A 27362-nucleotide genomic window follows, 5' to 3' on the forward strand; every position below is an offset into this window, starting at 1 on the left:
CAAAGTTTCTCAAATTCATCAATTCACAACCAAAAATCCACAAAATTCATCACAGAAAGCTCAAATTCAACAATTGCACAATGAAAACAGTTCAAGATTGAGGTGATTTTGTTTCGCAATTCTCAGAGATTCGAAGGAATCATCATCATCGAATTGAAGACTGCAATTCCAGCACAATTTCAAGGAAATTGTACGATCACAGTTCGAAGAAGAGAAGAAAGGGGAAATTGAAGCAAGATCACAGTTCGAAGAAGAAGAAAGCCAAAGCACCGATTTATTTTTGGTCTCGAAGTTCACCAGAAGAAGCCGAAGCTTGCTCAAGGATCTTACGTTCGAATCTCCAAACAAATCCAGGTATATTCAGGGAAAACCTTCTCGTTTTTGCTTCGAAATCATCATCGAAGGTTTGAGATCAAGAATAAACGGTGAATTGAAGAAAGATTTTGAAAAAGATCCGAAGAAGTTCGGACGAAACCCTAGAAACATGAATCGTCCAAAATTCACCGTTTATTTCATCAATTGAGTTTCAAATCCGTGAATAATGAAGAAAGTAGTTCGAATTAGGGTTTTGATTCAAAAATTTTTTGAAAAGAAAGTTGAAACCCTAAAAAGCAAAAGAATCCGAAATCAAACCTGTAGAAACATGTAGATCGAAACATTTTGAACGCTCGTCTTCAAAGAACGTGTAGATCGAAACGTTTCGAACTCTTGTTCTCTAAAAAAGTCAAAATCAAACGGTTCGAACAACTTTCTTCAGAAAAACAGCAAGATCGAAGTGTTTCGCATCCATTCTATGTTTGATTTGTGTGTTGATTCATAGTTCATAATCCAAAATCATGTTTGATGTGTGAATGCCATGAACGGCGCCGCTAGGGTTAGAGTAAGAAGAAGAGAGAACGAGAGAACTCTGAGAGAAGAGAGAGAAACGAATGGGAAAATGAGGTGAACCGGTCTTCAAGACCTTTTATAAGCAGACTGAACCGGTTTGGTTCAGTCATTGGACCATTGGCTTTGTGTCCTGGCCGTTAGATCTAAGGGTTGATCCAGTTGGATCAATCCAACGGCCTTCTGTGATTCCCTGAGGATCCAGGATCCATTCATCCCTTGGGCTTGGGTTTGGGCTTAGTTTCCTGCGTGTTTCCTTGTTTTGTTGCTATTCTTACCACTGTTTCCTGCTATTTGCACACCTTTATGCTCAAAAGATTTGTTAAAAATTCCAAGTATTTTTTCATGTGTTTTTGACTAGCTTCTTGATCTTTTTGTGATGTTATTATGTGTTGAATTTGGATAAAAAATATGTAGCATTTTTTTGCATTTGTTAAATCTTGTGAAAATTTTTACATGTTCTTGTGATCAAAACTCTTTGAAAAAAGTTCCAAAGAAATTCATGAGTGTTTTTTGACAATTATGTGACTTTTTGGTGTTAATTGTACATAAAAAAATTGGTGAGCATGGTGTGGTTAATTTTCCTAATGTTTTGTGACATTTTGTGCTAAAAATAAATGAAAACTCATTTGATTTTAATTCCAATTGAATGTTGGTGACCTATACCTTTTGATTCCATAGGGCTTAGCTACTGTTTGTGTTTGATATTAGTGCATGAGTATGAGTCTTAGTAGGTTACTTAGCTTGCAAGTTAGTTAAATAGTTAAATAATGCAAGTATGTTCAAAATTTGTTTTAAAATGCCAAGAAAATCATGTAGTCTTAATTTCCATTCCAAGACTTTATTATGAACCTTTTTAAATGTAATTGGAATGTGGGAATTATGGGTCACTTGGTTCTTGCATTTTATGAATAAATTTTAGCTATATTTGCACTCTTTTGCCTTTATTTTCTACCCTTTATGTCCTAGTACTTCTCTTGCTTTATTTCCTTTGATATTGCTCTATGCTACTAACCTTTCCATTTCATGTTTCATATTCATCATAAGCATTCCCACTTCATCTTCTTCTTCATCTAATTTCTTGCATTTTAAGTTTAAAAATGTAAATACTTAGAGGTTTTGTAATATTTTACCTTCATGCAATTTTAATTTCTTGGCAAAGAGGCCATAGAATGTATCTAGGCCAATGATGTAATAAGGACAATGGACTCTAATGATGTACACCGACACAAGCACCGACACATGCACACACATCACTATATAGCTAGAATATGCATGTTTAGATGTATGTTTAGGATTGTATGTTTAGATGAATGACTAGGATTCATACTTAGAAAAAACCAATTTTCCAAACAAATGTGAACAACTTCACTCAAACCTTTTCCAAATAAACCTTGGGATCCAATATCCCATTGTATTTTCTTTTCCATTTTCTTAATCAAATTTCAATGAAAATAATCAAACTTTGACTTCTTTTGCAATTCACTAATTCAACCTCACTATTTTCCAATCTCATGCCCTTGAGGCCTCTTTCTATTCTTCAAACTCCATTTTCAAACTTAAAATCAACCAACAAAAAACAAAAACATTTTTGAAAGAGAACTACGGTGGATTTGATCCCTTAAACGGGTACGTAGGCAAGGAACAAAATTCCTTCAATTCAACTAAAATAAAAATCCAAAAAACATTCTTCTCCCTCCAATTCTTCACTTAGAACATCCTTAGGTTTAATAAGCATTTCAAAATAGCATTTAAAAATAAAGCGCGCGCGTAGAAATTAAAGACGGTTCCTATAGGTTACTATAGTCGTTATGGGTGCCTAACACCTTCCCGTAGCGAAAACAACTCCCGGACCTCGATTCTCAAGGGTTTTGCTTACTTTTTCCCTTCCCAAGAAAAAATAAGATATCACCGGTTTAAAAGGTTCAAACGTAATCAATGTTTGACACCCGAAAACCAAGATAAAACAGCTGGCGACTTCACTGGGGAGATTCGAGAGTTACGCCTAGTCTTTATTTCCACGCTTGCGCTTGTATTTTTACTTGTTTCTTTTACTTGCTTTCCTATGTGAATAAATGTTTAATTTCTTGCAAACGTGTGGGGTGAGAATATCAAAAGTCCTGCACCCGGGCTGAGTGAACTTAGGATTTAGGAGGGATATAATCGACAATTCATTCCGGGGGTTGCCTCGTGTTTTGGATTATGCGATCAATCCCACATAGCTGAGGCATTTTGGGGGTGATGTTGTCGGCGCGAGTTGTCGCGTTGAGGCACTTTGCTTCTAATTGTTCTATGACGCTATGAACCGTAGATAACCAAACCCATCCATGGCCATTTTCTAGGACGTAGTGCGGAGGCTAAACCGAGTGTCGTCTCGAGTTTTAGTCGTCATGCGATACTACACTCAAGTTAGACCTCCCACGTATAATCATGGAGCGAGAGTTGTCTCGTGACACCATGAGATACGTCGGAGAGGTTGCAACTTGGGAACCTTCTTAGAACCCGGTTACTATTATCCTAAAGCCCTAGTTTCACCGGACACCGTGTCCACCCATGACTCCTCGACTTTGAACTTCAAACCCACCATGTTTTCTCCGAACTTGAACATAATCATGCATTCATGCATACATGCATACATGCATAAACTTTTTTGTCATGCATTGTCATCGAAGGGCTTAGACAAGTTGAAATTGTAAACATTGTAGGGATGAAGATGACTAAGTCCTACAAGTTCAAGGAAGTGGATTTGGCTAGTTTGAGGGATTTGGCACTCAAGATTGAGGATCCGACTGGTTTCCGACGCCGTTACGGGACTTTACTTCCTATTCTCCATACTAATGTGGATGAGAAGCTTGTGCACACTCTAGTGCAATTCTATGATCCGGTGTATCGGTGCTTTACTTTCCCAGACTTTCAGTTGGTGCCTACTCTAGAGGCTTATTCTTCCTTGATGGGTTTATCTATTGCTAAGGGGATACCTTTCTCAGGACCTGAAAATCCTCTTCCTCCATTGGTTATTGCTAAAGATCTCTATCTCAAGACCACCGATGTCTCCAAGAATCTTGTCACTAAGGCACACATCCGAGGGTTCACTTCAGAGTATCTTCTTGGGAAGGCCAACCTCAATACCACTTGTCAGGACACTCTTGAGGCTATTCTTGCACTTCTCATCTATGGGCTTATTCTCTTTCCGAATCTGGATGGCTTCGTGGACATGAATGCTATTATGATCTTCCACTCCAAGAATCCGGTTCCTACTTTGCTAGCTGACACATACCATGCTATCCACGATCGTTCCGCCAAAGGTCGTGGATACATTCTTTGTTGTGTGCCTCTCCTCTATAGGTGGTTTATTTCGCACCTTCCGCAGTCTTTCCACGACAATCCGAGGAATTGGTCTATTTCACAGAGGATTATGGCTCTCACTCCTAATGAAGTGGTTTGGCTCACTCCCGCTTCTAGGGTCAAGGAAATCATCTTTGGTGGTGGAAAGTTTCTTAATGTACCTCTTCTTGGTACCCGGGGTGGAATCAACTACAACCCGGAGCTTGCTTTGCGACAATTTGGTTTTCCGATGAAAGATAAGCCCATCAATCTTGCTACAGCTCCTTACTTCTTTCACTACTCCAGTGCTCCCACAGGCATTAGAGAAGATTTCGTGCAAGCTTGGACCAAACTTCGGAAGAAAGAGGTAAAGCATATGGGTGTGAGGTCCGGTATCGCTCATGAGGCCTATACACAGTGGGTGATAAGCCGAGCTGAGGAGGCTGGTACGCCTTACCCCTCTATGAGATATGTGTCCGCAACTGTTCCTACCAGGCCCTTGCCTCTACTCCCACCTACCCAGGAGATGTATCAGGAGCATCTAGCTATGGAGAGTCGGGAGAAGCATCAGTGGAGAGCTAGATACTATGAGGCTGAGAATTTGATCATGACTTTGGATGGAAAAGGTGAGCAGCAGACTCATGAAGTCTTGACACTGAAGAAAGGGTTAGCCAAGGCTAGGAGAGAGATTGAGGAGAAAGATAGACTACTTATGAGGGACTCCAAGAGAGCTAGGGGTGCCCGTGACTTCTATGCACGATACTGCGACTATGAGTCCGACTCTGAGGACGACGCTTCCACTTCCTATGCTTGAGGATCTCCATTTCCTGTTGTTATTTCCATTTGTTTATGTTGGATTTGTCTTGTAAGACTATATGTTAGTTGTTCGATTCCCGTTTACGTTAATTGTTGTTTAGTAATGTTTACGAGTTCATAATTTGTCTAAAACCCTTCGATAACACAAAAAGAGTCTTTTTTTGCATATGCATTAACACATTTCATGCATCATATGCATTCATTGGCTACAAAAACTTCTCTCGTGCTCATTGCCTCCTGGTTTTGTCCGCCGCAGTCTGAAAAGTGGCTCGTGTTCGCAAAGTCTACCAACCAGATAGAATTCATCAGACAAGATTTCACAAGAGAAGGATAATGGCTAACTTTGAAGAAGAAAATGCTCAGCTCCGCGCCGAATTGGCTGCTATGAAAGAAGACTTGGCTAAAGCTCATGACGCTATGTCCGCTATGATGGCTGCACAGGAACAACCAGCCACTTCTGTTCCAGTTACTACTGAGATTCCTGTGTCTACTGCTATGCCTCAAGTAACTACTGTTGTTACCGACCCTATTGTACACACTGTGCAACAGGTGATTGATGTTGATACTCCGCGTGGACAAGATCCCGCAATGGAAGCTATGAGGAAACAGTTGAGGGAGTTGGCTGGAGAACTCCGTGAGGTCAAGGCTAGCCGAGGAAACAATGGTGCTCCTGCTAAAGCTCGTGACCTATGCTTGGTGTCCCGATTTGAGGTTCCTAAGAAATTCAAAGAGCCAGAATTTGACAAGTACAATGGGACTTCTTGCCCACATAACCATGTTATCCGGTATGTCCGAAAGATGGCTAACTACGCCGACAATGATGCACTGATGATCCACTGCTTTCAGAGTAGCTTGACAGATGATGCAGCAGATTGGTACACTAGTCTGAGCAAAGATAACATCCATACCTTTGAGGAACTCGCTGCTGCTTTCGAAGGTCAATATGAGTTCAACACCCGTCTGAGGCCAAACAGGGACTCTCTCAAAGCCCTATCTCAGAAATCAGATGAAACATTCCGTGAATATGCTCAGAGGTGGAGAGGGGCAGCTGCCCGTGTTTCTCCTCGACTTGATGAGGAAGAGTTGACACAGACATTCCTGAAGACTCTGAAGAAGGAATACAAGGAGAGAATGATAGTCTCTGCCCCAAACAACTTCTCTGATATGGTTACAATGGGCACTCGATTAGAGGAGGCCGTCCGAGATGGTATTATTATCCTTGAGAAAGGTGAATCATCAAACAGTGCACCAAAGAAGTACGGTAACGGTCATCACAAGAGAAAAGAATCTGATGTAGGGATGGTGTCTGGTAACCCGTCTGCAGCAGCCATGCAACTACCTTCGCCCTATCAATACATGCAATACTCTCAACATCCTTTCTTCCCACCATTCTACCAACAATATCCTCTGCCACCGGGTCAACCACCAATGCCCGTCAATGCTATCCCTCAGCAAACACAACAACAGCCTCCTGCTCAACAGCAACGACAGCAACAACAGGGTCCCCGACCTAAGCCTTCTTTCCCGCCAATACCAATGCGGTATGGTGAATTGCTCCCAACTCTGCTGGCCAAGGGGCACTGTGTCACCAGACCAGGCAAGCCTCCGCCTAATCCATTACCTCCGAGGTTCCGTCAGGACTTAACATGTGAATTTCATCAGGGTGCTCAAGGCCATGATATCGAAGGTTGCTTTGCTCTGAAATATATTGTGAAAGATCTGATAGAAAAGGGACGGTTGACTTTTGAGAACAGTGTTCCCCATGTCCTTGACAACCCGCTTCCAAACCATGCTGCTGTCAATATGATTGAGGCCTTTGAAAGGGTTCCTGTCCATCAAGAGGATCCCAGGCTGGATGTCCGCAATGTCGTTACTCCCTTGGTGCCATTACATGTCAAACTTTGCCAGGCTTCTCTGTTCAATCATGATCATGATTCTTGTTCAGAATGTCTGCAGAATTCTATGGGCTGTTGTGTTGTGCAAAGTGATATCCAGAGCCTGATGGATGACAAGTACTTGATTGCCAGTGATGTATGTGTGATTGTACCAGTGTTCCATGATTCTCCTGTTGAAAGTGCAAAGAATGTTGAGCCTTTGGTGATCAGGTTACCTGGTCCGGTATCTTATATCTATACCAAAGCAATTCCTTACAAATACAATGCAACCATGGTTGAAAATGGGGTGGAAGTACCTCTGGTATCCCCAGCTACAGTTGATAATGTTGCTAGTGAAGTTACAGCTCTGAGAAGTGGAAAAGTCCGTCCGCCCTTGTTTCAAAGACAGGTGGTAACACCTATTGCCACGGTAACTCCACCAGTTGCTCCTCCTGTTGACAAGAACACCAGCCCAGCAGGCCAATCTATTGAAGAGTCCAATCTGGACGAAATCCTGAGGCTTATCAAGAAAAGTGACTATAAGATTGTTGACCAGCTGCTACAAACCCCATCAAAGATATCCATCTTGTCTCTGCTCATGAGCTCAGAGGCTCACAGGAAGGTGTTAATGAAGATACTGGAGCAAGCTTATGTTGACCACGAAGTCTCTGTGGATCAATTTGATGGAATAGTGAGTAATATTACTGCCTGCAACAACCTAGGGTTTGGAGATGATGAGCTCCCCGAAGCAGGGAAACGCCACGACTTGGCTCTACATATCTCAGTACATTGTGGATCTGACCTGATATCCAACGTATTGGTAGACACTGGATCGTCTCTGAATGTAATGCCTGAATCCACACTAAGGCAATTGAGCCACCATGGAATTTCTCTGAGGGGTAGCAGTTACCTGGTTAAAGCTTTTGATGGATCCCGCAAGGATGTTCTCGGGGAAGTGGACTTGCCAATTACCGTTGGTCCCGAAACATTCCAAATAACTTTCCAAGTCATGGATATCAATGCCTCTTACAGCTGTCTCCTCGGAAGACCATGGATTCACGACGCTGGAGCAGTCACATCCACTTTGCATCAGAAGCTCAAGTTCATGAGAAACGGTAAGGTTATCACCGTATATGGTGAGGAGGCATTTCTGGTTAGCCAAATATCATCGTTCTCTTGTGTTGAAGCAGGGTCCGCAGAAGGGACGTCGTTTCAAGGCTTGACTGTCGAGGGTGCAGAACCCCGGAGAGCTGGTGCTAGCATAGCTTCGCTGAAAGACGCCCAGAAGGCTGTTCAAGCAGGACAAGCTGCTGGCTGGGGCAAAGTGATTCAGATTTCGGAAAACAAGCGTAAAGAAGGCCTTGGATTCTCCACAACATCTGCTGTTTCAAAGGGAACCTTTTACAGTGCTGGGTTCATCAATGCTATTACTGAAGATGCTGCTGAAGGTGGTCACGTGCCTGCATTTGTTATACCAGGAGGCACTGTGAGAAATTGGGAAGCCATTGATGTTCCTTTAGTCATGCATGCTTCCATGTAATGTGTTTTGTTGCTCATGTTTTCTGTTTTCAAAATAACAATCCTTTCGCTCTGCCCAAGGCGAAAGTGATATCTTTGTAAGGGCGTGTTTGTTTCGGCATTGCCGTTAATCAATAAAAAGTTGTCGTCTTTCTCACGACTCTTTGTTTTTTACTTTTTAGTGCCTTTTTCTTGGAAATAATGGTAATGCCAGAAAAAACCAAAACATCTGTATTTTTCTTATTAATTTCAAAAATCTGCATAGAAAACATTTTTCTAAAAATCATCCCAATCATATTATGCAGATTGAACCATAATAAACCCGTTGAACACAGTGACCCTATGGTTCTTCCAAATTTTGAATTCCCTGTATATGAAGCTGAAGATGAGGATGATGATTATGAAGAGATACCGTACGAGATCACTCGACTGCTTGAGCAAGAAAGAAGAGCCATTCAGCCTCACCAGGAAGAAATTGAGCTTATCAACCTGGGTACTGAGGAAAACAAGCGAGAGATCAAGATTGGTGCAGCACTTGAGCCAGAAGTGAAAAAGAAGATTATTCAGCTTCTCCATGATTATCCAGATGTCTTTGCATGGTCCTATGAAGATATGCCGGGTCTAGATCCCAAGATTGTGGAACATCGGATACCGACAAGACCTGAATGTCCTCCTGTCAAACAGAAATTGAGAAGGTCTCGTCCAGACATGGCTCTTAAGATCAAGGCTGAGGTACAGAAGCAAATTGATGCGGGTTTCCTCATGACAGCTGAATACCCTGAGTGGATTGCCAACATCGTACCAGTACCAAAGAAAGATGGGAAAGTTCGAATGTGTGTTGATTACAGAGATCTGAATAAAGCCAGTCCAAAAGATAACTTCCCATTGCCTCATATTGATGTTCTTGTTGACAGTACTGCTCAATCCAAAGTATTCTCTTTTATGGATGGTTTCTCCGGCTATAATCAGATACGAATGTCTCCTGAAGATAGAGAAAAGACGTCCTTCATCACTCCGTGGGGAACGTTCTGTTATAAAGTTATGCCATTTGGCCTGATAAATGCTGGTGCTACCTATCAAAGGGGTATGACAACTCTGTTTCACGATATGATTCACAAAGAGATTGAAGTATATGTTGATGATATGATTGTGAAGTCAAGTGATGAAGAGCAGCATGTTGTGTACTTGGAAAAGATGTTTGAAAGACTGAGAAAGTACAAGCTGCGGTTGAATCCTAACAAGTGTACATTCGGCGTACGATCTGGAAAGTTGCTAGGCTTCATTGTCAGCCAAAGAGGCATTGAAGTTGATCCCGACAAAGTTCGAGCTATCAGAGAGATGCCGGCCCCTCAAACTGAGAAGCAAGTCAGAGGTTTCCTCGGACGTCTGAATTACATTTCAAGATTCATATCTCACATGACTACTACTTGTGGTCCAATTTTCAAATTGCTCAGAAAGAATCAGCCTGTTGTATGGAATGATGAATGTCAGAAAGCTTTTGATAGCATCAAAGAATACCTGTTAGAGCCACCTATCCTTGTCCCGCCAGTGGAAGGAAGGCCTTTGATTATGTATCTGTCAGTGTTAGATGATTCAGTGGGCTGTGTTCTCGGTCAACAAGATGAGACTGGTAAGAAAGAGCATGCTATCTACTATCTGAGCAAGAAGTTCACCGACTGCGAGACTCGGTATACAATGCTCGAAAAGACTTGTTGTGCTTTAGCTTGGGCTGCCAAACGCCTGCGTCATTATATGGTGAATCATACAACTTGGTTGATATCCCGAATGGATCCAATCAAGTACATCTTTGAAAAGCCTGCTGTTACTGGAAAGATCGCACGTTGGCAAATGTTGTTGTCTGAATATGATATTGTGTACAAAGCTCAGAAAGCAATCAAAGGAAGTGTCCTTGCTGAGCATCTTGCTTGTCAGCCTCTTGATGATTACCAGCCAATTAAGTTTGATTTCCCTGATGAAGAGATTATGTATCTGAAAGCAAAAGACTGTGAAGAACCACTGATCAATGAAGGGCCGGATCCCAATAGCAAATGGGGATTGGTGTTTGATGGTGCTGTTAATGCTTATGGTAAAGGAATTGGAGCCATCATTGTAACTCCGCAGGGGCACCACATCCCTTTCACTGCTCGAATAACTTTTGAATGCACAAACAACATAGCTGAATATGAAGCATGCATCTTGGGCATTGAAGAAGCCCTTGATCTGAGAATTAAGCACCTTGACATCTATGGAGATTCTGCACTTGTTATCAATCAGATAAAGGGTGAATGGGAGACTCATCATGAGAAGCTGATCCCATACCGTGACTATGCAAGACGTCTGTTGACGTACTTTACAAAGGTTGAGCTGCACCATATCCCTCGGGATGAAAATCAGATGGCTGATGCTCTCGCTACTTTGTCTTCCATGTTTCGTGTGAATCACTGGAATGATGTGCCCGTAATAAAAGTGCAACGGCTTGATAGACCCGCTCATGTGTTTACCATTGAAAATATGCCAAATCAAGCTGATAAAGATGTGAATGATAAAAAGCCTTGGTATCACAACATCAAACAATTCTTGCAGAATCGTGAATATCCACCTGGTGCTTCCAACAGGGATAAAAAGACCTTGAGACGATGGGCTAGCAGATTCCTTCTGGACGGAGAAATCCTATACAAGAGGAACTATGACATGGTCTTGCTGAGATGTGTGGATAAGCAAGAAGCCGAGAAGTTGATGCATGATGTACATGACGGTACTTTTGGGACCCACGCTTCGGGTCACACCATGTCAAGAAAACTGTTAAGAGCCGGCTATTACTGGATAACCATGGAGCGTGACTGCCACAAACATGCTAAAAGATGCCACAAATGTCAAATTTATGCTGACAAGATTCATGTGCCTCCACATGCCCTCAATGTTATATCTTCCCCATGGCCTTTCTCTATGTGGGGCATTGACATGATCGGAAGAATCGAACCAAAAGCTTCCAATGGACATCGTTTCATTCTAGTGGCAATTGACTATTTCACCAAGTGGGTTGAAGCTGCTTCCTACGCAAATGTGACCAAGCAAGTTGTTGTGAAGTTTATCAAGAATAATATCATCTGTCGATATGGTGTTCCCAATAAAATCATCACTGACAATGGTTCCAATCTGAACAACAGCATGATGCAAGCTTTATGTGAAGAATTCAAAATTGAACATCACAACTCTTCCCCTTATAGACCTCAGATGAATGGTGCAGTTGAGGCCGCTAACAAGAACATCAAGAAGATTGTTCAGAAGATGGTCACTACTTACAAAGACTGGCATGAAATGCTACCGTTTGCCTTGCATGGTTACCGTACTACGGTACGCAGTTCAATCGGGGCAACTCCTTTCTCTCTTGTGTATGGTATGGAAGCAGTTCTCCCTCTAGAAGTGGAGATTCCATCTCTTCGAGTGATTATGGAAGCAAAGTTAACTGAGGCTGAATGGTGTCAAAGTCGGTATGATCAATTGAATCTGATTGAAGAGAAACGTATGGATGCTATGACTCATGGACAGTTGTATCAAGTGCGAATGAAGAATGCTTTTGACAAGAAAGTCCGACCTCGAGAATTCAAGGAAGGCGAACTTGTATTGAAAAGAAGGACAAGTCAACAACCCGACCCAAGGGGCAAGTGGACACCTAACTATGAAGGTCCTTATGTTGTCAAGAAGGCTTTCTCTGGTGGTGCTTTGATTCTTACACACATGGATGGTATTGAACTCCCAAATCCTGTCAATGCCGATATAGTCAAGAAATACTTTGTCTAGAAAGAAAAGAACAGCGTGGTAGGTCGAAAACCCGAAAGGGCGGCCTAGGCAAAAATGCGCTTCCCGGTGGATCGAAAACCCGAAAGGGCGATCCAGGCAAAAGTTAGGGACAAAAAAATGAATATGAAAGAGCTCGCTGAGATTGTACGCAACTCAGGCAAGAATGAGCGCCTCGATGAGCCGAAAACCCGAAAGGGCGGTTCATGCAAAAATGAGGTTGACAATAAAGACAAGTAACTATATCTGGCAAATCACCATCACCCCTTGGGACATCTGCAACTGTCAATGATCGTCTTCATCAGAGGCTTCTGTACTTGTGAATTCAAAATTTCTATGAAATGTAGCGGTCATCGTGTTCAATGTATCACCAACCAATAAAATTACCATTTTCCAAGCTTTGTAAATCCGTGAAGTCGTGCCTTTGGCTGACTCTCACTCTCCTACATCAATTTGAGCCTGTGCTATTGTTTGAAATTCTATTTTTCTTTCTACTTTCAATGCTTTATACAAAATATTTCCTTTCCATTTGATAAACATCAATACCGGAAACAAACATCTTTTGAAAATTGAAAAATCTTTTTCTGTCTATTTTGAAAGCAAACCTGAGCAACAGGGTACATTTTAATGAAACATGCATGAATGAATGAATGTCAATGTCTATTTCAATACATGTTACAAGCAGGTTACTCCCCAGGATGATCTGTGGTCAATGGCAAGAATGAAAAAACAGAATGAAATGAAAAAATAAAAAAAAATGAAAAAAAATGCAAATGAAAAGCTCGCTAAGTTGAAAACCCGAAAGGGCGGCTTAGGCAAAAAATGAGCACCCCGCTGATTGACAACCTATGAAGGCAATTTAGGCAAAAATGGGGCAATGAAGAGAATATTACTCCCCGGTGAATTGAAAACCCGAAAGGGCGGTTCAGGCAAAAATGGGATTCGAAAATGAAAGAATGAAAAATTGAAAAGCATCGACCACAGATGCGAACATCCAATGTTTACCCAGCACTGACACGCCTAGCAACGGCGACCTGTATTCAAGGACTTTCCAAGGGTCCCTCCTTTACAAGTTTTATTGCCCTTAGCCATGGTTTTGATACGTCTCCCAACGACGGTCTCTCCAAAAGAGGTTTTCCCCTGTGAATATGTTGCAGCACGAGCCACTATGTGCCCAATCTTCCGATGTCTCGTCTGCCTTTGAGAAACTTCTCTGTCAAACTGCCAACCAATCATGCATTCCAAGCATTCATACATGCATAATCATGCATTTTATGTGCTCATACATCCAATAATCTTGCTATACCATACATACATATTGCATATCCAACTTTCAACTGCCAAATTCAATGCAAGTTTCAACTCTCCAACTTCAATTCCAATCATGTCAACTGTCGAATTCGAAGCAATTTCCAATCTCCAATTTCAATTCCAATTCCAAATTCAATTCAATGTCAAACTGTCAAATTCGAAGCAATTTCCAATTTCAAATGTCAAACTGTCAAATTCGAAGCAATTTCCAATCTCAACTTCAATTTCAACTGTCAAATTCGAAGCAATCTCATTTCCAATTCCAATGTCAATACCCAATGACAATGCCAAATTTCCAATCTCCAATTCCAATTCCAATTTCAATGACAATCTCCAATGTCACTGTTAATGTCAATCTCCAATTCCAATTCCAATTTCAATGTCAATCTCCAATGTCAATTTCCAATGTCAAATTCCAATTTCAATCCAATTCCAATGTCAAATTCCAATTTCAATCCAATTCCAATGTCAAATTCCAATATCAATGTCAAATGTCAATGTCAAATGTCAATGTCAAATGTCAATATCCAATGCCAATGTCAATGTCAATGTCAATTTCAATTTCCAAGCCAATGTCAATGTCAATGTCAATGTCAATGTCAATTTCAATTTCCAAGCCAATGTCAAATGTCAAATTCAACTTTCAATTCAATCCAAATCAATGTCAATTTACCCTTGGGCCAACAAAAATGGTCATGTCTATTCTCAGATCAAGTCAATGACAATTTACCCTCAATTGGTATCTTGTTAAGCCAGACTTTCAATTTGTATCTTTTTACTGGTCAAGTGCCAGGTTCGATCCAAAAAAGAACCACTTGTACCTACTTGTATACCTATGCTTCCGGACAAACGGCAAGTTCGATTTGCAGAACAGTTTGTACCCAGCTTATACTCTGTTATCGGTCAAACGGCAAGTTCGATAGAACAGTTTGTACCCAGATTATGCTCTGTTATCAGTCAGACGGCAAGTTCAATCTGAAGAACAGTTTGTACCCCAGCTTATGCTTTGTTATCGGTCAAACGACAAGTTCGTTCTAAGAGAACAGTCTGCACTCTCCCACATGATGTGGTGATAATCCAACAAGCAAGTTCGATCCAAAGAAACGGCTTGTATCAACCCTTTTGTCTATGTCTCCGGCCAAACAGCCAGTTCAATCCAAAAGAACAGTTTGTGTCTGTCTATCTGTTTGTATTTTCAACCAAGTGGCAAGTTCGATCCAAAGAACAACTCGTATCTGCCTATGTGCTTATGTTTCCGGTCAAGTGCCAAGTTCAATCCCAAGAACAGCTTGCACCTATCTCTTGTTTTGTATCCCTTGGTCAAGTGACTAGTTCGACCCAAAGAGCAGCTTGTACCTTATTTTCTATCCCTGGTTTGTCTACCCTGTCAATGTCCACCTGAATCCCCAGTGACATGATAGTTTCCATAGACTCCAGTCGTTCGTCTTGCATTCATAATCAAATATTCCATAGCATTCATAATTTTGAAAATCTGAAAACGTATTTTAATGTCCAAAAGCAGTGCAAATGTTAATATTTAAGTATCTTCGTCCCGTCAACTCTAAGACTCCGTCTCTTGACTCTCCGGACAAAGAAACTTAAATAGGGGCAGCTGTTATACCCTAATTTTGGACCTAAAAATACTAGTCAACTTTTCTTTCCTTGCATTATAAGTCATTTGAACTGTCTCTGATCAATTCCATCTTTCTCTGCATTTTATTTCAAAGTTATTTGCAAAATTCACATGTAAGGGTACTTTAGTCATTTCCCATGTCAAATTTCTTTCAGTCTTTTAAAAATTTGGTTGAGTCCTTTCAAATAGTTTGAATAAGTCTTCATTTCAATTCTATGTCAGAATCCATTCCAAAATTTGCATTTTGAAGTCATTTTGAGTCAGTTTTGCCCCTAGGGGCATTTTGGTCATTTCAAGTGTCAAGTTACTGTTTAAATCCTAAAAATTGTCTATGAGTCTGTTAATTTTGCTTGAATGAGTCTTTGCTTCAGTTCCTTGTTAAAAATCCATTTTAAAATTCGTATCTAAGTCATTTGCAGTCGTTTTAGCCCCAGGGGCATTTTGGTCATTTCACACGAAATTTCGGCAGAGAGGTACTTTAAAGTACCTCATTTAGGCCATTGGTTCGTTTTAGTCCGTTTTGTCAGTTTTAATTGTCTCACTTTACGTTTAGTCAGGTTTACCAATTTTAAATCCAATTTTATTTTATTTTTTGCACTTTAGTCCTCTAGTTCCTAAAATTGCATATTGGTCCTTCTTACCTTTATTTTTCTTAAGTCCTTTAAATTTTTAATTGCATTACAGTCCTTGAAGTCTTTTTATTAGTAATTTTGGTCTTTTCTTTTTTTGGTCCTTTTAAACATTTTCAAAATCACAATTAAGTCCTTTGTCCAATTTGCAGTCTGGTCCTTTTTCTTAAATTGCAGGGCAGTCCTCAAGAGTTTCGAAATTGCACAAAAGGTCCTCAAAGCAAAAAACCCAGCAAGGCCGAGTTATTCCAAGTCCATGTCCAGGTGTCACAAGGCTATTGGTCCAGAACATTACACTTGGCCTATAAAATGAGGCCACATCACCAATTACAAAAAACTTTCCCAATTACTCAGTGACACATCACCATCAGAAACCTCTAACAGAATTTCTCTCTCCAATCACCACCGTAACAGAATTCAATCACCACCGTAACAAACTAAAACCACCGCAATCCAAATCAATCATCGCCACAAAGTTTCTCAAATTCATCAATTCACAACCAAAAATCCACAAAATTCATCACAGAAAGCTCAAATTCAACAATTGCACAATGAAAACAGTTCAAGATTGAGGTGATTTTGTTTCGCAATTCTCAGAGATTCGAAGGAATCATCATCATCGAATTGAAGACTGCAATTCCAGCACAATTTCAAGGAAATTGTACGATCACAGTTCGAAGAAGAGAAGAAAGGGGAAATTGAAGCAAGATCACAGTTCGAAGAAGAAGAAAGCCAAAGCACCGATTTATTTTTGGTCTCGAAGTTCACCAGAAGAAGCCGAAGCTTGCTCAAGGATCTTACGTTCGAATCTCCAAACAAATCCAGGTATATTCAGGGAAAACCTTCTCGTTTTTGCTTCGAAATCATCATCGAAGGTTTGAGATCAAGAATAAACGGTGAATTGAAGAAAGATTTTGAAAAAGATCCGAAGAAGTTCGGACGAAACCCTAGAAACATGAATCGTCCAAAATTCACCGTTTATTTCATCAATTGAGTTTCAAATCCGTGAATAATGAAGAAAGTAGTTCGAATTAGGGTTTTGATTCAAAAATTTTTTGAAAAGAAAGTTGAAACCCTAAAAAGCAAAAGAATCCGAAATCAAACCTGTAGAAACATGTAGATCGAAACATTTTGAACGCTCGTCTTCAAAGAACGTGTAGATCGAAACGTTTCGAACTCTTGTTCTCTAAAAAAGTCAAAATCAAACGGTTCGAACAACTTTCTTCAGAAAAACAGCAAGATCGAAGTGTTTCGCATCCATTCTATGTTTGATTTGTGTGTTGATTCATAGTTCATAATCCAAAATCATGTTTGATGTGTGAATGCCATGAACGGCGCCGCTAGGGTTAGAGTAAGAAGAAGAGAGAACGAGAGAACTCTGAGAGAAGAGAGAGAAACGAATGGGAAAATGAGGTGAACCGGTCTTCAAGACCTTTTATAAGCAGACTGAACCGGTTTGGTTCAGTCATTGGACCATTGGCTTTGTGTCCTGGCCGTTAGATCTAAGGGTTGATCCAGTTGGATCAATCCAACGGCCTTCTGTGATTCCCTGAGGATCCAGGATCCATTCATCCCTTGGGCTTGGGTTTGGGCTTAGTTTCCTGCGTGTTTCCTTGTTTTGTTGCTATTCTTACCACTGTTTCCTGCTATTTGCACACCTTTATGCTCAAAAGATTTGTTAAAAATTCCAAGTATTTTTTCATGTGTTTTTGACTAGCTTCTTGATCTTTTTGTGATGTTATTATGTGTTGAATTTGGATAAAAAATATGTAGCATTTTTTTGCATTTGTTAAATCTTGTGAAAATTTTTACATGTTCTTGTGATCAAAACTCTTTGAAAAAAGTTCCAAAGAAATTCATGAGTGTTTTTTGACAATTATGTGACTTTTTGGTGTTAATTGTACATAAAAAAATTGGTGAGCATGGTGTGGTTAATTTTCCTAATGTTTTGTGACATTTTGTGCTAAAAATAAATGAAAACTCATTTGATTTTAATTCCAATTGAATGTTGGTGACCTATACCTTTTGATTCCATAGGGCTTAGCTACTGTTTGTGTTTGATATTAGTGCATGAGTATGAGTCTTAGTAGGTTACTTAGCTTGCAAGTTAGTTAAATAGTTAAATAATGCAAGTATGTTCAAAATTTGTTTTAAAATGCCAAGAAAATCATGTAGTCTTAATTTCCATTCCAAGACTTTATTATGAACCTTTTTAAATTTAATTGGAATGTGGGAATTATGGGTCACTTGGTTCTTGCATTTTATGAATAAATTTTAGCTATATTTGCACTCTTTTGCCTTTATTTTCTACCCTTTATGTCCTAGTACTTCTCTTGCTTTATTTCCTTTGATATTGCTCTATGCTACTAACCTTTCCATTTCATGTTTCATATTCATCATAAGCATTCCCACTTCATCTTCTTCTTCATCTAATTTCTTGCATTTTAAGTTTAAAAATGTAAATACTTAGAGGTTTTGTAATATTTTACCTTCATGCAATTTTAATTTCTTGGCAAAGAGGCCATAGAATGTATCTAGGCCAATGATGTAATAAGGACAATGGACTCTAATGATGTACACCGACACAAGCACCGACACATGCACACACATCACTATATAGCTAGAATATGCATGTTTAGATGTATGTTTAGGATTGTATGTTTAGATGAATGACTAGGATTCATACTTAGAAAAAACCAATTTTCCAAACAAATGTGAACAACTTCACTCAAACCTTTTCCAAATAAACCTTGGGATCCAATATCCCATTGTATTTTCTTTTCCATTTTCTTAATCAAATTTCAATGAAAATAATCAAACTTTGACTTCTTTTGCAATTCACTAATTCAACCTCACTATTTTCCAATCTCATGCCCTTGAGGCCTCTTTCTATTCTTCAAACTCCATTTTCAAACTTAAAATCAACCAACAAAAAACAAAAACATTTTTGAAAGAGAACTACGGTGGATTTGATCCCTTAAATGGGTACGTAGGCAAGGAACAAAATTCCTTCAATTCAACTAAAATAAAAATCCAAAAACATTCTTCTCCCTCCAATTCTTCACTTAGAACATCCTTAGGTTTAATAAGCATTTCAAAATAGCATTTAAAAATAAAGCGCGCGCGTAGAAATTAAAGACGGTTCCTATAGGTTACTATAGTCGTTATGGGTGCCTAACACCTTCCCGTAGCGAAAACAACTCCCGGACCTCGATTCTCAAGGGTTTTGCTTACTTTTTCCCTTCCCAAGAAAAAATAAGATATCACCGGTTTAAAAGGTTCAAACGTAATCAATGTTTGACACCCGAAAACCAAGATAAAACATTTCCTATGTCAAATTTCCCTCAATCTTTAAAAATTTGGTTGAGTCCTTTCAAATAGTTTGAATAAGTCTTCATTTCAATTCTATGTCAAAATCCTTTTTAAAAATTGCATTTGAAGTCATTTTGAGTCAGTTTTGCCCCTAGGGGCATTTTAGTCTTTTCATGTGTTAAAACCCTGTTTAAATTCTAAAAATTGTCTCTGAGTCTTTTAACTCGCTTGTATAAACTCTTGCTTTAATTTCCTGTTAAAAATCCATTTTAAAATTGCATCTGAGTCATTTTTAGTCGTTTTAGCCTCCATGGGCATTTTGGTCATTTCACATAATATTTCTGATTCGTTTTAATCTGCTTTGTTGTTATTAATTGTCTCATTTCACGTTAATTTTCAATTTACTTTTTCAAATTCAATTTTTGTTTTAATTTTCATTTTAGTCCGCGCACTTTTGTTATTTACATTTTAATCCTTTTTAAATTTGTTAGAGTCCAAGTGCCATGTGTCCAAATGCTATTGGTCCTTAAGAGTTTGTTACAAGTCCAAGTCCATGTGGCATTTCCTCATTGGTCCAAGCTTACCATGACACCTATATAAGTCAAAGTCTTGGTCAATTTTTCATTAATCATTTTCACAAAAACTCCACAAAAAAATCACAACATTCCTAATTATTTTCTCTCTCAATTTTCCCTCCCACCTAACCAACTTTTTTCCCATTTTCTCTCTCCTCTAACTAACTTCATCTTCAACCTCTAACAACCTCCACAAACCTCCATAACCACCATAAACCACCACTTCCACCACCATAACTAACCTCCATAACCAATTTCCACCACCTTCATCAACTTCCACAATCACCGTAACAGCCTCCAATTCCTAACCAAATTCAATCCAATAATTCACAATCAATTCTGTTTTCCTTCATCTCGTCAATTCTTTTTCCCGTTCTTCGGTTCAATCATTCCAATCTCTCAACATCACGATTGCTCGAAGTCCAAACGAAACCAACAACAAACAATTCCTATACGCTCCTGCAATCGATTTCAGCAACGTTTGTTTGGACTCGAATCTGAGTTACACGCAAGGTCTCAAACACAATTCAGAACCACGCAGAGCTGAGATTTCCGGCGAACAATGCGTCGGATCGTGAATCAACCGTGACAGTTCGTGAAAGCTCCGAAAAGAAGCAAGGTCCAAGGCAAGGTCGAACAAGACGCAACCGGATCCAGAACGGAGAAGCTAGGAGTGGAATCAAAACAAGTCGCAAATAGAGTCAAAGAAACAGGAGCAGAATCGAATCCAAAGAGGAAGAAGATTGAAACCGCAACAACACCTTCAAATCAGAATCCAGTAACAAGTCTGATTCAAACCACAATTCTTTTCAGTTACAACGGCGGCGAATTCGAATCCAGAATCAAGAAGAAGTGCCAAGAACATGAGATTGCGCAGAGAAGAAGAGGATGAAACTGATTCCTGCAAGCTGAACCAGTTCGGCTTCGTGAACCTCACGCGCCACCTCCAATTCGAGCTTTTTTTCTTCCGATTCAATGGCCAATAGTGCCGCCCAGAATTTCTCTCTTTACTCAACTCGTATCTCTCTTGTGTTTCGAAAGCTTCATCCACGAATTCGGCTGTGGCGGCAATGGTGATGTGGAAATGTATGATGTTTCTCAAGTAGGAACCAGAATGCTTATTGGGTTGAAGGGGCTGATATAAATTCACAGTTCACAAGCCCAAACAATTTTCTGCAGGTATGATGCTACTCACACCCCCTTTCCCTGTGTATTCATTGCTAATTTTGCTGTTCGTACCCCCTGCTGCGTTATATTTTCACGATAAAAATCCCAATTAATTTTTCTATGTGTTCTTTAACTTTTTCCTCTATATTTTTGTGGTTTCTTGCATGTTAAAAGACTATGGAAAATATATGAAAAAATATTTGTTTGTTGTTGATTCAATTCCTTTCTATTCCTTGAAAAATCTTGTTAAAAACTTCCAAAAATTCGTGAACTCTCTTGCAATTTTTTTTTTGATACTTGAAATTTGTTTCCTATGATATTTTGACATGAAAAATGGATAGAAAATATAAGCGGTCTTGTGTATGATGTTTGGTACTTGTTGTCAATTTTTGTGAAGTCTTTGTATGCTTTTGACTCTAATATTTTGCCACATTGTGTTGAATGTTTAATATGCAAATGTGTAATGTTGTTTACTTTTGAAAATTGTGTTTGTTTGGCATGTTTTGAAAGTGCAAATTGTGATTTTCTTGTTTCATAAATAATGTGTATTGTTACCATAAGAAATAATGTGTAAAGTGGATTTGAAAATGCACTAGAAGTCTTGGCTCATAGTTGTGCTTATAGTTCTCATGATTTGGCTGAAATGAACCATTTGAAAATCACCATTGATATGAGAATTTTAAGTCTTAAATTTGCTTTGATGTTATGGTAATTTTTCAAGTCCATTTTCCCATTTTTTTTGGCTAAAGTTTTTGCTACTTTTTAGTCAAGTTTTGCTCATTTTGTTATGCAATTTCTACTTGCTTTATTTTCCATATTATATCTTGTATTGCTAATCTCTTTGTTGTTTCATGTTTCATCATTTCATAAGCATCTCCATTTCATCCCATATTCATCTTTATTTTTTTTTTTTTGCAATTTAATTTGTACAAAGATTAGAATGTAAAGCTTAGGAAATTTTGTAATATTCTTTTCATGCCATTTTAAATTTCTTGCAAGACCATAGAATGTATCTAGGGTATGATGTAAAGGACAATGGACTCTAATGATGTACACCGACACAAGCACCTACACATGCACACACATCACTATGTAGTTAGAATATGCATGTTTAGATGTATGTTTAGGATTGTATGTTTAGATGTATGCCTAGGATTTATACTTAGAAAAATCATTTTCCAAAAATATGAACAAACTTCACTCAAATCTTTTTTTTACAATAAACCTTGGGGTCATTGATTTTTCATTTCATTTTCTTAATCAAATTTCAACAAACTTTAATCATACTTTGACTTGTTTTTGCAAATAACTAATTCCAACCTCACAATTTCACAATCTTATGCCCTTGAGGCCTCTTTCTATTCTTCAAATTCCATTTTCAAACTTAAAATCAACCAACAAAAACAAAAACATTTTTGGAAGAGAACTACGGTGGATTTGATCCGTTAATCGGGTACGTAGGCAAGGAACAAAATTCCTTCAATTCAACTAAAATAAAAATCCAAAAACATTCTTCTCCCTCCAATTCTTCATTTAGCAAACTTTAGGTGTAAATAACATTTCAAAATAGCATTTAAAAATAAAGCGCGCGCGTAGAAATTAAAGACGGTTCCTATAGGATACTATAGTCGTTATGGGTGCCTAACACCTTCCCGTAGCGAAAACAACTCCCGGACCTCGATTCTCAAGGGTTTTGCTTACTTTTTCCCTTCCCAAGAAAAAATAAGATATCACCGGTTTAAAAGGTTCAAACGTAATCCATGTTTGACACCCGAAAACCAAGATAAAACAAGTTCGACCCTAGATCTTTATCTTTTTACTTTAGTTTTGAATGTACTTACAAAGCACATCCTAGCATCAATATGTATGCTTTTTTGCATATGATATAATCCTACTTGGAGAGTCGATGGAGGAATTAAATGAGAGGTTGAAGACAAGCCTATAAACGTATGTCTTTCTCCTGAGAGAAGCAAATTATATGATTTAAATATCTTGGATCCATAATACAAAAAGTAGAAGAAAAAAAAATATAAGGAGTTATCAATCATCGAATTCAAGTTGTATTTTTGAAATGAAGAAGAGCCATATATTTTAGAGGAGTGTTATTTGAACAACAAATTTGGTGACAACTTATTTGACAACCATATTTTACAAAGAAAAAAGTGGTATTGGCACGGAAACCATAGCAATAGAGAGATAAAGTAAAAAGTAATGTGAGTATGAGAGAGAAAGTTGTTGCCAAAGTTGTCACTAAATGGATGTTCAAATATCATTTCTCTATATTTTATATGATACAAAATTACTGTTTTTAAATTATGTATACTCAAAACAAAGACACCATATTCAACTCATGTCAAAATAAAAAGGAGAGCATATTCAACACGACAAAGAAATGAATACACAACTGCTACTGTTTTGGCTGTTAGCTTAGGATTATTTTTCCCCTCAAAAAACGCTTAGGATTATTTTTTTGCCGTTCTAAATTTATTGTAATGAGAATATACCAAGAATAACTTAGTAAAATTATCATTCTCTTACTTTTATTTATCACTTTTTCTTAATTATTTATGCGAAATTGTCAAATTCAACAAATATTATAGGACAAATTCAATTTTCTTGTAAGAGATTGTGATTTTATTTTATTTGACACATGGCATTGTGATTTTTAAAAAAAATTAAAGTGTATCTTTTACATTAATTCGTAGAATCGCTGTCATTTTCATTTTATAAAATGAATCCAAATATACTCCCATTTCATTGGCTCCACTTGCAAATTCACAAGTCTCAAAAGTTTCAATTTATCCTAAAATAAAGAAAAAGAAAAATAATCATTGCTACAAGCCCAAAGATAATACAAAATAAATCTGTAAAGCTAAGCTCCATTATCACGTTCTCACCCCTTTTTTCAGGTGAAAAAGCAGTCCAATATTGTAAAGCAAATTAAATTACACTTTTTTTTCCTATTAAAAATACATAAAAGCTACTCCCTCCGTCCCGGAATAACTGACCCATTTTCTAAAAAAAAGTGTCCTAAAATAACTGATCCATTTCAATTTTCAATACAACTTTCATCATTCCTAATACAATATAACACTAAATAATACTACTTTTATCATTCCCAATACAATATATTCCACTTTCCCCTTCATTTATACACTTTTCTTAATCTGTGTGAAAAACCAAAGTAGGTCAATTATACCGGGACGGAGGGAGTAGAAAACAAAAATACACAATTTTACACATTTTTTCAAGAAACAAAAGATTACTTTAACTCCTCAATCAACATCCTTTGACACCGACACAGACAGCAACGGGGAACTCAAGTTTCTGCAAAACTCAGAACTTTCACCACTGTCGGTTCCACTCTTCACCACAAAATGCCCTAACTGATCTACATTGTTAACCAAATTATCTTCACAAAGAAACTCATAGCTGAAAATCTTCTCCACTTCTCTTCCAAAATCATGAACAAATATGTGAGTTTTTCCCACTTTCTTGCTCCTAGCCAACACTGCTGCTGTAAAGATCGCCGACATTCTCCCCGGAGCTGCTGGAAAGTACCCTCTTGGCCCATCAACAAGAATCACATCCCAAGAGAGTTGGTAAATGTGATTCGGCAAATCGTTGATTCCGAGTTTGCACTCTGAGAATAACAAATTCTGCACAGGTTTACAATCGTGTTTAGACTTTGCTTTTGCATGAGAAAGAAGCTTAGGATACTCACTAACTTTGGTTGTGAACTGAACATCGTAAGCTTCTATTCCTGGGTTTGACTGTTCAAATTTTGAGATCATGTATTCGTTTTCATCTATGAAAACAGTGCGGCCATTTTGGTTTAGTGCAGACCAGAGTAGTGACTCATGGGTGAGACCAAAGATGAGGAAGTTGGGGTGTGGTGTAAGGTGAAGAGTGGTTGTTATGACGTTGATTTCTGCAAAGGACATGGATTTGGTGGTGGTGTTTGAAGAGGAAGCGTAGTGGAGGAGAGCTTTGGTAACGGAGGGTGGAAGAGGAGAGGCGGTGGATGATGCGGCGGAGGAGGTGGAAGAGGTGATGGTGGTGATGAGAGTGAGAGTGAAGACTACAGTGAAGAATGTTAGAAGGAAGAAGAAAAACCAGAGACGGTGAGAGTGAAAGGGTGTTGTTGGAGCTTGTTTGTGAAGAGAAGGGTGGAGAAGGATAAGCTTAGGATTTGAATTGTTCTTCATCTTTTTGAGACTAGAGAGAGAGAGAGGTTCTTTGCTAAGTTTTCGTTTATTAGGACTATATAATAGTAGTACTATTTTATCCTTATGTGTTGTGCTTATGCATATGTTTATGTGATGAAGTATCAAGCACGCATACGGACACGGATATTAAATATATAACCGACACTAACATATTGATACTGTTAATAATTTGAGAAAATTATATAGTATAATTATATGTATTGATGTCGTGTTGATGTTAGACACAATACGAATCCTACATCGAGACACAGTTAATCCGAAGAGTGATCCTATAAGATCTCTTATCTAGTGTGAAACTTTTTAACCGAACTACAGTAATCATCAAGTTGGGGGTGGAAGTGGTAGGACTAGTAATATTACTGCTAGTAAGGGAAGAGGGGCCAGATGATGCATCGAAGTTAGGAAGGACAGACAGAGGAATTGCGGAGCAGATTGAGAAGGGGTCACGTATCCAGGCAAAGGTCGTGGCTACTGTAAATATATGGACCACGTTTGTAGGTCCACTAACGATGCTGCACGTATACAAAAAATGTGGGTCCAAAACTAGGTTTAATAAATACTATAAAACATTAAGTATGTTTACTTAATTTTATAATCATTCATTTATCGTACTAATTGTTTTTTATTAAGTACTAGAGAAATGATATTCTAACAACCATTTTGTGACAACCTATGTGACAACTTTATCTTTCATACTCACATTATCTTTTTACTTTCTCTCTCTATTGCTTTGGTTTCCGTGTTACTATCTACTTTTCCTTTGAAAATTGGTAGTTGTCACAAAAGTTGTTGATTTTTGGTTGTTAGAATATCATTGCTCTAAGTACTACTAGTAGTGCTATGCTATAATGTAGGTTTAGGTTTGTCATTAATTGAAGTTCGTAAATAATTGATAGTTTTTGGAAGCGCATCGATAGTTGTTGGTAAAGCATATCTTTATGAGTAATGATATTTTGATATCCATTTGATGACAACTTTGTTGACAACCTTGTTTTTCTCACTTCTTATTGGTTAAAAACAATGGAGAGAGAAAAAGGAAGAGAGAGAATAACAGTATCATGTGAGTATGAGAGAGAAAGTTGCCCAAAAATTATCAAAAAGTGGTTGTCAAAATATCATTTCTCTATCTTTATCTAGGGCCGTGGGACATTTTTCATAAATTCTTTGTTCAGACTATTCATGCTTATTGTATGAACATGCAGCTTCTCCCTACCTTCTATTGGTGATAAGATCTAAAAAATGCTTATATTTTTTTTATTTGTTGGGTTCAAATTCTAGAGATACTACAAGTACTCGTTTAGAATAATTGATGATGATGAGCACACACTTTGGTGAGTTAACAACGTTTTGACGTAATCAAGATGCTCACATATAGGATCACAATGATCACGATGCACCGTTAGGATTAATCTCTCAGGAGAGCCAAATCTAAAATTTGTCCCAACAAAAATTCAATTTCAAACGACTTTATGTGACAACGTTTTTTTTCACTTTTTATTGAACAATGACATTAGAGAGAGAAAAATGAAAAGAGGAATAGAAGTAGATTGAGAATATGAAAAGAGAGTTGTCGTCATGAATTCAAATGCCTACGAATTTGTTAAGAAGGCGGATTCATGTACCTACAAATTTGTTTAGACGGCCCTGCTTGAAGAAGGGCAATCGTCTCCAATAGTCTTAACCTAGTCCTTAAAGAGCCGACGTCCACATCGGCCCCTTTCCATATTTGGAGGTTTCACTTACCTACGAGTACAATGAAAGCATCGACTGGGACTTATGTCGACTAAGAGAGTCAAACCTAAAAGACTAGACAATTAGGTGGAAGAGCTTCATGGCTTAAATACCACATCCAACCATCTATCTACTAGATGTGTGACTTCTAACATGCACTCACCCTCACACTTTATGAATCCCTCTATGGAGAGAAAATAAAATTTATATTATGCAATTGGTTTAATTGGTGATGCTGAAAACATGTAAAATACATGTATTTATACTAGTACAAAGATTATTTTTTGAAGACTAGTACAAAGACTTATATTGGATAGCACGATGTTAAACACAAATTTAACTAAAATGTTACATGTGTGTAACTATCTCTAACAATTATTAACTAAACTGAATTGATTTGTCATACTCCCAAGCTTTTTCTTGCTCATGCCTTCTTTGAAACTTAGTGGTTCAGATTTACAAACATTGCAAAAGGCACTTATTCATCATCACTTCCTATCTCATTGTCATCAAACACTTCAAAGCCATCAAGTCTACTGGATACTTGCCTACATTTTGAT

General features: G+C 38.3%; 1 pseudogene across 1 annotated transcript; it reads right to left on the reverse strand.

The window, feature by feature from the left end:
- Positions 1 to 23691: 23691 nt before the first annotated feature.
- Positions 23692 to 25519, reverse strand: LOC146932067 (protein IRX15-LIKE pseudogene; annotated as a pseudogene). The gene has a single exon (XR_015006914.1). The product of XR_015006914.1 is annotated as a protein IRX15-LIKE pseudogene (transcript).
- Positions 25520 to 27362: the final 1843 nt, after the last annotated feature.

The sequence above is a fragment of the Medicago sativa genome, chromosome 4 (genome assembly GCF_051527215.1).
Source record: "Medicago sativa cultivar Bolivia chromosome 4, Bolivia_mono, whole genome shotgun sequence".
Classification (NCBI taxonomy): domain Eukaryota; kingdom Viridiplantae; phylum Streptophyta; class Magnoliopsida; order Fabales; family Fabaceae; genus Medicago; species Medicago sativa.